This window comes from Desmodus rotundus, chromosome 1 (genome assembly GCF_022682495.2).
Source record: "Desmodus rotundus isolate HL8 chromosome 1, HLdesRot8A.1, whole genome shotgun sequence".
NCBI lineage: Eukaryota > Metazoa > Chordata > Mammalia > Chiroptera > Phyllostomidae > Desmodus > Desmodus rotundus.
This window is the reverse complement of record NC_071387.1, coordinates 75,659,727-75,674,985: the sequence shown is the minus strand read 5'-3', so window position 1 is coordinate 75,674,985 and position 15,259 is coordinate 75,659,727.

Sequence of the window (15,259 nt, the reverse complement as noted above, 5' to 3'; positions counted from 1 at the left end):
AGAAGAGAGCCAAAAATATTGGCTATTTGTTGTATTTTCTGATCTTGGAACTCCTATGAGATACAAATGATTCAGTTTCTTCATATATCCATTTCTTTTTATTCTTGCACTAGAACCTCGATCAATTTTAAGTATTCTCTCTTGATTAGAGTTTAATCCAGCTTTTATCCTGATGAGTTCTCTTTTAGTTATAAATTTTATGTTATGTATTTCTATTTAATTTTCCCCTTCATTTGTTCTCTTTTATATCTGAGAACTATGTTTATAACTTATTTTTGCTTTGTTGATGTTAACTTCTTTATCACTAAGAATTTGTGGCTTATTGCGTTTGTATTATGTTTATTAGGGTGGTATTGATTATATAGGTTTCAAGTTTATATTTTTATAATACATAATCTGTGTCATTCATTGTGTGCCCACAACAAAAAGTCAAATCATCTTCCATCACCATAATTTGACCCCATTTACTACCTCCTGCCCCCATTCCCTCTGGTAACTACTATAATGTTGTCCGTGTCTATGAGTTTTTGGTTCTTGGGTTTTTTCTTATTTTTTCATATGTTGTTTTCAGTTTTATATCACACCTATGCGTGAAACCATATGGTTCTTAACTTTTTCTATCTGACTTATTTTGCTTACCATGATATTCTCAAGGTCCATCTATGTTGCTGCAAATTGCAAATAATTTTTGACAAAGGAGTCAAAAACATATAATGAAGAAAAAAAAGCCTCTTTAATAAATGGTGCTGGTAAAATTGGAAAGCCACATTCAAAAGAATGAAACTAAGCTATAGCTTGTCCCCATATACAAAAATGAAATGAAAATAAATCAAAGACCTAAAAATAAGATCTGAAACAATAAATTACACAGAAGAAAACATAGGTATAAAACTTATAAACTTTGGTCTTAGAAAATATTTTATGAATTTGACCCCAAATGCAATTAAGTAAAGGCAAAACTCAATGAACAGGACTATATAGAACCAAAAAGCTTTTTGTACAGCAAAAGACACCACCAACAAAACAAAACGCAACCAACTGAACGAGAGAAGAGACTTGCAACCAACATTTCCAACAAAGGATTAATATCCAAAAGATCTAAGGAACTCATACAACTCAATACCAAACAAACAAATGATCTAAATAAAAATGGACAGAGGTTTTTTGCATCTATGATAATCAGGGATATTGGCCTATAATTTTCATTCTTTGTACTGTCTTTATCTGATTCTGGAGTTAGGATAATGCTGGTCTCATGGAAGGAACTTGGGAGTCTTTGCTCCCCTTGAATTTTTGGAATAGTATGAGAAGGTCCGGTGGGTTAGTTCTTCTCTCTAAATGTTTCGTAAAATTCACCTGTGAAGCCATCTGGTCCAGAACATTTGTTGGTTGGGATTTTGGGTTACCACTTTGATTTCATTAGTTTTAATTGATCTGAGTAGATTTTCTGATTCTTCCTGATTCAATCTGGAAGGTTATATGTTTGTAGGAATTTATCCATTTCATCCTTGTTGTCCAATATGTTGGCATATAGTTGTTTGTAATATTTTCTTATAATCGTTTGTATTTCTGTGGTATCAGTTGTTACTTCTCCACTTCCATACAGTTTTGGTCAGAGGTGATGCTTGATGTGATTTTAATCTTCTTAAATTTATTAAGACTTGTTTTGTGTTCTGATGTGGTCTATCCAGGAAATGTTCCATGTGCCCTTGAAAACAATGTATATTCTGCTATTTTGGGGAGAAAGGCTCTGAAAATATCAATTCAATCCCTCTGGTCCAGAGTGTTATTTAAGGCCACTTTAAACTTTTTGATTTTCTGTAATGGAAGATCTATCCATTGATGTCAAAGGGATATAAAAGTTCCCTACTGTGACTGTATGACTGTTGACCTCTCCTTTTTAATCCATCAAGATTTGCTTTATATACTTAGTTGCTCCTGTTTTGGGTGCATAGATGTTTCCTAAGGTTATATGCTCTTGCTGGATGGATCTCTTCATCATTATGTAATGTCCTTCTTTGCCTCTTGTTATAGCCTTATTTATAAAGTCTTTTTGTCTGATATAAGTACTGCTACCTTAGTTTTTCTTTTTTCTTTTTCTTTTTTGCTTTTATTTGCACTTTCGGTCTATGTGTGTGTCTTTCTGAGGTGTCTCACTTGTAGATGGTATACATATACTTTACACACTATATGTAATCTTGTATTTTTATCATACATATAAACCCAATGTACTTTGATTGGAATTTTTAATACATTGACATTTAAAGTGATTATCAATAGGTATATAATTATTGCCATTTTATTATTTAATTATTTTCTTTTTTTGCTTTCTTCTTCTTTAATAAGCCCCTTTAACATTTCTTCTAATATATTTCTCATGATGTGGTGTGGTGGTAATGAATTCTCTTAGCTTTGTTTTGTCTCAGAAGCTCTTTATTTCTCCTTTGATTTTAAACGATAGTCTTGTTGTGTAAACTAGACTTCATGGTAGGTCCTTGTTTTTATCACTTTGAATATTTCATGCCATTATTCTGACCCGAAATGTTTTTGTTGAGGAGTCAGTTGACAGTTTTATCGGTGCTCACTTGTAGGTCACTGTCTTTCTCTTGCTGCTTCTAACATTCTGTCTTAGCACCCTGGCTGGTGTAGCTCTCTGGATTGAGTACCAGCCTGTGAACCACAAGGTTGCAGGTTGGATTCCCAGTCAGGGCACATGTCTGGGTTGTGGGCCAGGGCCCCAGTAGGGGGTGCATGAGAGGCAACTACACATTGATGTTTCTGTCCCTCTCTTTCTCCTTCCCTTCCCCTCTGTCTAAAAATAAAATAAATAAAATCTAAAGAGAAAAAGATTATCTCTTTGTCTTTATCCTTTGCCATTTTAATTATGATGTGTCTTGGTGTGAGCCCCATTTGAGTTCATCTTGTCTGAGACTCTCTGTGCTTCCTGGACTTATATGTCCATTCTTTCACCAGGTTAGGGAAGTGCTCAGTCATTATTTTTTCAAATATGTTCTCAGTCCCTTGCTATTTATCTATTCTCTTTCTGGTACCCCTATGAGGCAAATGATGTTACACTTGACATTGTCCCAGAAGTCCCTCAAACTATCTTTATCTTTTTAAATTATTTGTTTTATTTTTGCCACTCTGATTGGGTGTTTCCTGCTACTTGTCTTCCAAATCACTGATTTGATCTTCTGCTTCATCCAACCTGCAGTTGATTCCTTCCAGTGTATTCTTCATTTTAGATATTGTATTTTTTTTAATTTTTGACTTGTTCTTTTTGATGGTTCCTATAAACTTTTTAATGCTTACTATCTTTTTGTTGAAGTTCTAACTTAGTTCATTTACTCTTCTCTTATATTCCTTAAGCACCTTTATAACCATTGTTTGAGTTCTATCTCTGATAGATTGCTTGCCTCCACTTTATTTAGCATTTGTTTCTGAACATTTCTCCTGTTATTTCATTTGAGGCATGTTTCTTTTTCTCCTTGTTTTGGTTGACTCTCTGTGTTTGTTTCTGTACATTAGATAGATGTTCTATATGTCCCAGTATTGGTATGGTGGCCTTACATATTAGGTGTCCTCTGGGGCTAAGTGCTAGGTGCTCCAGGAATGTCCCTTGTATGGGTTATATGAGCCCTCATGTTGTAGTTGAGTCTTGATTGCTGTTGGTCCATCCATGGGTGGGATTGACCCTCAGCTGGCTGATTTTGAGAATCAACCCAGACCATAGTTCATGAGCTGCTGTGCAGGTACTGACCTCACAAAGCTGAATTTGGCCCAGCAGGGTCTGGTGTCTGCCAAGAAGCCCCTTTGGGTATACCATTTGTACAGCTAATCGGGGAATGCTCTGATGTAGTCTGAAGCCTTCCACTAGGTATATTGGTCCTGGGGCCTCTTGGAAGGGACCCCAATGCAGGTCATTGTCACATGCCAGCTATAACCGGCCCTGTGCTACTTGTTTGCATCTACAAAGTAATCCCCAATTTATGGCTGCATCTCCTGGGCCTAGGTACATGTGGTAGAGCCAAGCTGCATACCAAGGCCAGCTACCACCAGTACTGAGCACGGGGACAGGGCAGCACAAGTCTCAAGGAACCCCAAGGTCCATTTCTACTTGCCAGCCTTTTAGGCTCAGTCCATGAACAGTACATGAGTTGCATAAGTAGGTTCTCAGTAAGTCACTGAGTAGGAGCACACAGTGTTCAGAGATTCAGATTCAGCACAAGTGCTGGGCCTGAGACCATTCAGTGAGTCTTAGAGCAAACCAAGTCAGCCACCACCCACCTGGGTCTCCCACCCTTTGTGGTGGGGCAATGTCTCAGGGAGTCCTCAGCTGGAGGCCAGTGGAGTTCATTATGCTAAAACAGATTAAGATTTGGCCATGGGAGCGAAGGGCTCTGCATAGGAATGGTGGTGCCAGTTAGGTCTGCAAGGGAAGAAATGGCCCTTGACCTAGAGCCACAAATCTAAATCTCTCCCTATCCAACTCTACTACCCCAAGTCTGCCCAGACTGTCTCAAGAGCTCTTCAGGCAAGTCTGCCCATGGGCTCAGGCTGACCACATCCAGAAAACTCCTGCAGGGCTCAGCCTTGGGAGAATAGGGCTAGTGAGTTTTCCCAAGTTAATACCATATGGAGGGGAGTGCTGAGCCTAGGAAATGTGGTGTCTGTGGGCGGTGTGGGAGATGGACTCTGCACTGGGATTTTGGCAGCTGTCCCTCCAGATCTTTACCTGTATAACTTCAATCTGTTCTAAGCCGCCATTCCTCCATTAGAGCCAGGGATGTGTGCCTGCCCTCAAGATTTTGTGCACTGGCCTTTTAAGAGCCCTCCCCTTTTTTTAACCAGACTCCATCTTTCTCTGGCAGACAAAATCCCCACTGATTTTCATAGTCAGATGTTATATGGGTTCCTCATCCTGGCTTTGGTGCTCTGGACTAGAGGGTCCAGACTAAGGTTGAGACCCCTTGCTCCTCAGCAGGAACCTTTGCAGCTGAGATATCCCTGCAGATTCTCTACCACTGCACAAGGGCGTGGGGCCAGTCCTTTCTGCCACTCCATTCTTCTTACCAACTGGATGTGGCTTCTTCTGAAATCCTTGGCTATAAGACTGATGTTCAACTAGTCTTCAGTTGGTTATTCAGGTTGATTTTTCTACAATTTAGTTGTAATTCTGGGTTGGCCTTGGGAGCAGGTGAGTGTAACATCCACCTGCTCAACCACTTGCTATCTTGCATCCCCAGCCAAATGTTTATCCTCTCTGGTGAGGTGTCTGTACAGAGCTTATGCTGTTTTTTATTGGGTTGTTTGTTTTCTTATTGCTGAGTATTAAGAGTTTGTATATATTTGGATACCAGTTATTTATCAGATATGTGTTTTAAAACATTTCTCCCAAACTGTAGCTTATCTTAATATCAGTTAAAAGACTGACATCCACAAAATTTTTTCCTCCCCCTGTCTCCCACTCCCCCTATCACCAGAGAGAGCCTGGTGAGTCCCAACCTCAAGGACCTATGTTCTTAAATTTTGGGGTCTATTTATGGGCAAACAAGAGATATGTTGCTAACTAGCCTCACCCACAGCCTCAGACCAAGCAGACTCCACCTGACCTGACTTGGAGATCAGGGCTCCTTGACTCATCCCCACTTAGGAGACCACCTCCTCACAGAAGCTGAATGTGCTGGGTATTTGAACTGGGGGCAAGCACAGGGCCAGGGCAGAGGCCAATGCTGAAGGTGTGGTCTGGGTGCTTCTCTAAAGCCCCCAGGCTACTGCCCTGGTTTTCTGAAAACTTCTGTGAGCCCACCTACCATATTTTCAGACTATAAGATGCACTAGACCATAAGATGTACCTAGGTTTTAGAGGAGAGAAATAGGAAAAAAAAAATTGAAGTAAAACATGTAGTAAAATATTTAATAACATAAATAACATAATATTTCACCAATGTAAATGTAAACAGAACTCAACAGCAGCATTAACAACCATTATTACTGACTTTAAGCTTTAAGTATGGAAATTCCTCTAATCATCAGGGAACCCCAAGAACTCCTTGTCACTGCTGTCCACATTTATGAAGAAGCTCAGTTCCTCAGAATCACTGGCATCACTGTCTTCACTCTGTTCATAGAGGGTGTCATCTTCAGAGCCGTCTAAGGCATTGCTGACACTGCTATGAGGGGATCTGCTGCTGGAGGGCCACAGGTTGTGCAACACCCTTGCATGGGGACAGCAGTTTTGCCCAACCTGTGTGGCTCTGTAGCTGTTGCCAAATTACAGCTCCCATCATCCCAACCTGTCCAAGCATGATGGGAGTTGTAGTTTTGCAACAGCTGCAGGACCATTGACAGGTGACCCTGCAGTGGAATTTGCCTGTGTTGATGTTAATGGGGGGGACACACCAGTCACGTGATGGAGGCACCAATGGGTGCTGCAGGCTTTCTTCTCCTAATGTGCCTGCACCACCTCTAACCTCCTCCCTAGCACTGTAGTATGCTGCAGCGGGGACTCCGATCCTGCCTCCCTTGCTTCGCACTGTGGGGACACCCCTCCTCCCAGCCCAGGGCCCGCAGCATCGCCCCACTCCTGCCGCCACCGGCTTCCTGCAGCTGTGACCCTGCTCCTTCCTCCTATGGCCCTGCTCCACCACCGCCTCTCACCCTGCAGTGAGCCAGGTAAGCTGCATTCGGACTATAAGATGCACCCCCATTTTCCTCTCAAATTTGGGGGAACACATGCATCTTATAGTTCAAGAAATATGGTATAAGTTCCCTTATGCTCATGCAAGCTTAAGTGGTTCTGAAATGAGATAGCACCTCACACCTGCCAGAATGGCTATCACCAATAAAAACACAAATGACAAGTGTTGGTGAGGATGTGGACAAAACAGAACCCTCGTGCACTGTTGGTGGGAATGCAGATTGGTGCAGCCACTATGAAAAGCACTATGGAGTTTTCTCAAAAATATAAAAATGGATCTGCCTTATGACCCAGTGATTTCCCTCCCAGGGATTTATTTGAAGAAACTTAAAACACTACTTAGAGAAAATACGTGCATCCTTTGTTCATTGCAGCATGATTTGCAATAGCTGACCTATGGAAGCAACCCAAGTGCCTATCAATAGATGACTGGATAAGGAAGTGTTGGTACATATATACAAAAGATTATTATGCAGACATAAAAAAATGAAATCTTACCATTTGTGACAGCACGGATCGACCTAGAGAGTATTAGGCTCAGTGAAATAAGCCAGTCAAAGAAAGAAAAATACTATATGACTTCTCATATATGTGGGCTCTAATAAACAAAATAAATGAACAACCAAAACTGAAACAGACTCATAGTTACATAGAGATAACTGAAGTTTTCCAGAAGGGAAGGGGGTTGAGGCACTCAGTGAAACAGGTAAAGACACTAAGAGACACAAATTGGTAGTTACAAAATAGCGGTGGAGAACTAAGTAGTATAGTCAATAACACTGTAATAACTATGTAGAGTGACAGCTGGGGTACTGGAAATATCAAGCGGACCACTGTAAAGTATACGGTTATCTGGTCATTCAGCTGTATACCCAAAACAAATACATAATAAAATGTAAATAATAATAATAATAAATTGTAACAACAGCTTAAAAAATGGGCAGGGGACCTAAACCAATACTTCTCTCAAAAATACATACAAATGACCAATAGATATATGAAGAGAATTTGATTTAAATATCATTTTAAAATCCTCTTCAATATTTGCCCATATATTTACATTTCCTCAGGAGTAAGTCAATGTTTTTATTAGTTCAGTGTCTGTTGTTTGTTTTAAAAAATCCTAGCTAATGAGTTTCCTTAACTTATTGATGAAGACAGAGGCTTCACAGTGAAAATCTCTGTAACTAATGAGAAGGAAGGACAAATATGTATGAATTACAGTAGAAACAGTAAAGTAAAACTATAAGATATGAGTATTAGTTTCCTATTACTTTAATAAATTATTATAAATGAGCAGCCTAAATCAACACCTACTTATTTGTTCTCGTACGCCTAAGTCAAAAGTCCAGAATGGTCTTTGTCAGGATATCACAATTCTGAAATCAAGCTGTTGGCTGGGTGGAGTTCTTATCTGGCAGCTCTGTGGAAAAGTTTGCTTCCAGGGTCCTTCTTGTTATTGATAGAATCAAATTCTTTGGTGTTAAAGGGTTGAGTGAAATCTGTTTTCTTGCTGACTCTCAATAGATCACAAAAGCTACCTGCATTCCTTGCTATTTGCTCCCTTTCATCTTGAAGTCAACAATGGAACAAAAATTGAATTTCTGACTTCCCCATCTCTGACCTCTAGGCCTGTATTTAAAGGGCTACTGGATTAGGTCAGGCACAACCAGATAATTTCCATATTTTAAGGTCAACTGAATTGTGACCTTAATTACATTGGTAAAAACACTTTATATCAATACCTTGATTTGTGTTTGAATAACTGGCAGGATCTGCATGCATATCAGGTGCTAAAATCTTTGGGGATAATACTCTCTACCATAATTAGGTTAAAATGTAAAAGTTTTGATGGAGGGACGCAAGAGTTGGAAAATTTTAGTTTTAGGCAATTGCCAATAAGCTTAGTAATGAATGCATGTAAAAGCTACTGTTTCAGGAACTGAAGGTATGACCCACCCTGACTGTTGGAGACCACAGGCAATTCCACCTTGTGCCCCAAGAGAACTTCAAGCAATAAAGATGGTATCAGAGCCATTGTAATCCAGGGTGAGGTGTCCACTGGTCAGGACACAGATGAATTATCAGTTAACAGATGAAAAATGCTGGGGCTTTTTATCAGATTAACATTTTCCCTGAATTCCAAACCCCTTCCCTATACTTTTCTTCCCTTTATAAAAAGGATCAGTTTAAAATAAAATTTAAGATGGTCTGTTAAAGTACATAATCCACCATCTTCTTAGTTCGCTGACCATCTGAATAAAGTGCTCATAAAGATCCAATCCCTGTCTCTGCTTACTGGCTCTGGCAGTGACAAGCAGCACAAACACCGGCTTTTCCCAGTTCAGTTTTCAAGTACTTGTCACACATACCCAACCCTTTCTCCCCGACCCCTGCCATACCCACACATATACATACAGCCTGCAAACAATGACACTTTACAGGAAACTTCTCAGTAGCAGCTATAAATGTTAGAAATAGAAAAGGCTGAGGAACGAAAAACTGTTAACCTGAATTCTATAGTCAGTTTAATTATTATTCAAATTTTATAACAAATAAAGATATTTCTAACTCTGTATCAATTAGGCAATATATTAAGGGTGTTGGTAACCCAGAATTAACAAAAGAAAAAAATGTAGAGAGTGAAGTTTTTATTCGCTCTCCAAGAAAAGAGAGGAGCATAGTGTGGAGAGATACACTGGCTTGAAGGGTGGGGGTTTTGAGCTTTTATTGGATTATAATTGGATTTTAAAAAAAGTGTTGGGGAGGTGCTATTGTGTGGCCCCTGGGCTGTTGGGGACATTGCAACACGTGGCTGCAGTTTGTTCCAATGTTATCTTCTGCCTGTGGCTGTAGGGAACTGTTAGTCACCTTCTGTTCTTGCTTTCAGGTAACTTCCAGCCCTGGGGAGATAAGCTCAGAGACTAAAATCGCAGTCATGTTTAACAAGGTCATGGGCCGGCTCAGCTAGTGGTGCCATGATGTCAAATGGAGCTGGCTTTATCCTTTCATAATATAAAACAGAGAATTTCATGTGGAAACATTCCCTTCCCTTCCTTAGTTATCCTAAAATTTATGCATTCACATTATAAATACATAGGAAAATTAAATACATTGTTTTTATATTTAAAAAAATAGTAAATGAACTAAAATGTCAAACTGAACACATAGCCACTTTGGTTGCCTTCAGAAACTCTAGCATAACAGGGAGTGATTTTTAAGGTGATATGCTACAAAAACAGCGAGCACAAGAAAATTGACAGCAGTGGCATTTGGGAAGCTACACAGCAGATGGCCCAAGGAGAGCCATAAACACAAATCTTTATCTGGTAGAGAAGAAAACAAAGAACCAGCTTCATTTATATCACAGGTCTCATCCCCCAAAAAGACCTGCCTCTGAAGCTGAAGGTAGGTGATAAAGAGCTAGAAAAAGGAAGTTTGTTAAGTTCTTGTGCAAAATTGAGCAATAATGGGTTAGGTCCTCTAGTAAAAAACAAACAAACAAACAAATAAAAACTAATAATAAAAGCCCGAGTCAAGAATTCAGCTATATGTTGAGAAATTACAGCAGAGTAGAGAAAGGAAAAGGGTAGTATAAAATTGCGTTCTCAGGTAAAATGTAGTACGAACTGCCTGACAGAGTTATCCTCTATTGAGGCAAGGACACCCACCTTTTTATCTTTGCAAACAGTTATCTAAGACATATCCAAAGTTAATCAACAGGAGACTTTACTTTCAAAGAAATTCAAGTAGTAGTAGTTATTGAGCAGACTGGAACAGAAGAATATTCCATAGAGGAAAAACAATATGTCCTAAAGGGCAAAGCTGAAAGTGTCCATAGTGAATTTGGAAGATGGTATAGATTATCTCTGTTGGGAACCATCGCCCTGCCTGGTTTCAGAAGCTGTAACCCCCATGGCTAAGGCTGAGTCAGAGACCTTGGGACCCTAAACCTCTAAGGAGACAAAGTTTATCTCCCTGGCAAGGGCACTGACTTTGCCCACTTTACTTCACCCTGCTTGGCCCTGAGCCTGACCAGTTAGCCAATGATGGGTAAGATTCCTCAAGGGAGGAACAACTTAAGACAGGCATGGTCATGAAGAGGCCCACAGGGAAGGACTCAGGGGGCTATAGAAAAAGGGGGTGATGGACCCTCGCCCCTGGGCTTTGACATAGCCTGAGTCCTCATTCTCTCTGCAAGAAGTCTCCTAATCTCTTGGCTGCCTTAATTCCCCTGCCTGATTTAAGCCTGAAACAATGACAGAGGGCGGTGCAGTCCTATGCTAGAAAGGGCAGATTCCCCAGGGTGTTCAGGCCTAAGAAAGAATACATAAAACCCTGTAAAACCTGCTTTGCTAAGAATGTCCTCAGTTTTCTGATAAGGGTCCAAGCATGAAATTAGTTTGTTCCCCAAAGTTTTATAGCCCTTTAGGTAACTGACCCTGACTCAAGATAAGCCCTCAGAGTTCTTTGTATGTTATCTATTGTTTGATCATTACTGCCTGACAATGACTGATGAGCTTTACCTGTATTCCTGTGTAAATTGAACCCAATAAAAGCCCATTGAGGAAAAGGCTCTTGGCCCTTGTCCTATGAGAGATCAGCCAACTCTCCTTCCCAAGCAGATCATGTCTTGGTAGACTTAGTCTCATCCGTGGAGGCCAAGGGAACCCTGCGGGTGGACCCCCCCCCCCCATATCTCAAATATGTTGTGAAGCAATATTACATACAAATAGCAGTTCCACTTGGATAATGTTTGCTTTTAATTGCATTGAGAATTGTTATATACTTACATAATATTTAAATATAAAAAAATACAGGGATTCTATGTCAAACTTCCCCTTTGCAAATATTTTTCTTTACAGACTTACTTTTTAAGTTATAAAAATCTCATGAATGAAACTTTTTTGCCTGCTCTGCAATACTTAAGTAATGATGCTTAACTCAAAAAGAGCAATAAAAGTATTTTTTATTTTTTTTATTTTTTTTAATATATTTATTGATTATGCTATTACAGTTGTCCCATTTCCGCCCCCCACTCCACTCAATCCTGCCCACCCCCCTCCCTCCCACATTCCCCCCCCATAGTTCATGTCCATGGGTCATACTTATAAGTTCTTTGGCTTCTACATTTCCTACACTATTTTTACCCTCCCCCTGTCTATTTTCCACCTATCATCTATGCTACTTATTCTCTGTACCTTTACCCCCCTCTCCCCCTCCCACTCCCTTATTGACAACCGTCATGTTCTAGTTGTTTGCCTAGTTTGCTCTCGTTTTTGTTTTATGTGTGGTCGTTAATAACTGTGAGTTTGCTGTCATTTTTACTGTTCATATTTTTGATCTTCTTTTTCTTAGGTAACTCCCTTTAACATTTCATATAATAAGGGCTTGGTGATGATGAGCTTCTTTAACTTGACCTTATCTGAGAAGCACTTTATCTTCCCTTCCATTCTAAATGATAGCTTTGCTGGATACAGTAATCTTGGATGTAGGTCCTTGCGTTTAATCTTGGGTAATGTAATTATGATGTGCCTTGGCGTGTTCCTCCTTGGGTCCAGCTTCTTTGGGACTCTCTGAGCTTTCTGGACTTCCCAGAAGTCTATTTCCTTTGCCAGATCAGGGAAGTTCTCCATTATTTGTTCAAATAAGTTTTCAGTTTTTTGTTCTTCCTCTTCTCCTTCTGGCACCCCTATAATTCGGATGTTGGAACGTTTCAAGGTGTCCTGGAGGTTCCTAAGCCTCTCCTCATTTTTCTGAGTTCTTGTTTCTTCATTCTTTTCTGGTTGGATGTTTGTTTCTTCCTTCTGGTCCATACCATTGATCTGAGTCCCAGTTTCCTTCTCATCACTATTGGTTCCCTGTACATTTTCCTTTGTTTCTCTTAGCATAGGCTTCATTTTTTCATCTGTTTTTCGAACAGATTCAACCAAGTCTGTGAGCATCTTGATAACCAGTGCTTTGAACTGTGCATCCGATAGGTTGGCTATCTCTTCGTCGCTTAGTTGTATTTTTTCAGGAGCTTTGAAGTGTTCTGTCATTTGGGCCATTTTTTTTTTGTTTGTTTGTTTGTCTTGGCGCGTCTGTTACTTTAAGGGGCGGAGCCTTAGGTGTTCACCAGGGCGGGGTAATGCTGGTCGCTGCGCTGTGACGCTGTACGTGGGGGAGGGGCCGAGTGGGAGCAATGGCGCCCGCCTCACTCTCCTCCAGATTTCAGTCTTTCACTCTGATACCCACAATCAAACTGGGCCACTCTGATGCTGGTTCCCGAGTAAGTGGGCCTGTGCACACTCTAGGCCCCTGTGGGTCTCTCCAACAACCTCTCCTGTGAGGCTAGGGGTCTCTCCTGCTGCCGCCCCAACCCCCAGGGGCGCTTTCAATCAGAGGTTTGAGGCTTTATTTCCCCGAGCTGGAGCCCTGGGTTGCGCAATGGTCTGCTTCGCTGCCCGCGGTTCCTCCGGTTTATCTGTGGGCGAATGTGGTGCCGCAGGGTGCTACCTGCCACTGTGCCTGCCCCACTCTCCGCCACTCTGAGTCCGGCCCTCTGGGTTTATCTGTGCAAATGTGGGGCCGCAGGGTCTGCTAGTGCTCGGACTGCCTGTGCCATTTGTCCCACACTCCGCCAGTCTCAGTCCTGCCACAGCCACGCGAGTCCTCTCCACCCTGGTGCCCGTCTCCGCCCCTCCTACCAGTCTGGATGAATGATTATTTTCTGTTTCCTTGGTGTTGGTCCCCCTTGCTGTTCGATTCTCTGTCAGTTCTGGTTGTGCGAGGAGGCGCAGTGTGTCTACCTACGCCGCCATCTTGGTTCTCCCCAAAGAAGTGTATTTTTTAAATATGTAAAGGTTAGCTGAAGGCCACTCTGGCATATAGAATGCTCTTATTTTGCCATTTTCTTACTCTTTACTTTGGACTATATTACCTTGGGGAGATCTTTTCCTCATTTATTGCTTATTTTTGTAGAAATCAAGTGAACCTTATCAACAGTGTCACATACCAATTCCTGAACTTTATTTTTACCTCATCTGTTTACAGCATTAATGATTTTAGTTATAAAATAGTTTTATTCTAAAAGTAATTTCATATAAATGTGTATGCATTTGTTCTAGCTTTGAAGGAAATTAAAAAAAAGCTTTCCATTTTTAATTTACTAAGAAATTTTAATGTTGTATGACTAACATCCAATTAAAAAACTGAATTCTAGATCAGCAAGTTCAAAAATATGTGTTTAAGGAAGCATGTTTTTTTTTGTTTTTCTATTTTTTATTTATGTGTTTCATATATATGTTTATAAATTTATTAGCATGTTATCTGGAAATCCAATCACTTATAATGGAGAAGTAAGATTAGTTTAAAATCAGGATGATTTAAATTATAAATACTACTCTGCTTCTTGCATGTAACATATGCATAGTAGGAACGATTCTTTCTTTCTTTCTAGAAAGAGGAGAAAGGAGGGAGAGACAAAAGGAGAGAAACATCAATGTCAGAGAAACATCAATTGGTTGCCTCTCGCATGTGCCCCAAATGGGACTGAAACCACAACCTAGGCAGGTGCCCTGACTGGGAATTGAATCCACTACCTTTCAGTGTACAGGATGACACTCCAACCAACCGAGTCGCACCAGCCAGGCAGAACTTTATTGTTGTTTGTGAAGTCCCCAATTTATTGATAAATCCATTGCAGTTTATCAATAGTTTGTGTATCTATGCCAATTAAAATGAGAATATGAACTAAATGTTCTTGATAATTTGTGAGTGCATATCAAATTGTTTTCTGTAGAACTCTTCACTACTTTAGAAATATGGCAAATAAAAATGAAAATGAATAATGAAAATGAACTTAATGTATTATTTAAAGAAAATGACCACAGGAAGTACAAAGTAAGAACAAGAAAAGCTTTTTAAATCATGTGCAAAAACTCTGTAATAACCATTGCTATGGACTAAATTGTGTCACTCCCAAATCTGTATTAAAAAACTTACCCTCACTGTGATAATATCTGGTGATGGATCTTTGAAAGATATTCAATGATTAGGTTAAATAAGGTCATAGAGGTGGGGTTCTCATAATGGATTAGTGCCCTTATAAGAAGAAACACCGAGAGCTTGCTGCGTTTCTCTTTTTTCCTGTTATGTGATGACATGATGAGAAAGTGGCCATCTACATCACAGAAGAATACTCTTATCAGAAATCAGCTATGCTGGCACCTTGACCTTGTACTTCTAACCTCTAGAACTGTGCGAAAATGCATTTATGTTTAAGCCACCCAAAATATCTATGATATTTTGTTATGGCAGACTGAGCAGACTACGACAACCACATTTAAAAGGGCTCCTACGGTTAGAACATAAGATGACAACACAGTCCAGGGGCTGGCTATCTATTGGTATTCACCCAGTGTTGAATTGGTTCAGATATTGAGATTATATACAATCTTTTCCATTCAAATATATGAATCTTCATATTCTCTCAACTTACTTTTTAATAATGTGTTTTAAATATAGAACATAAAAATTCTTTTCTTGGTAGAATATTGATACAGAAAAAAATAGGGA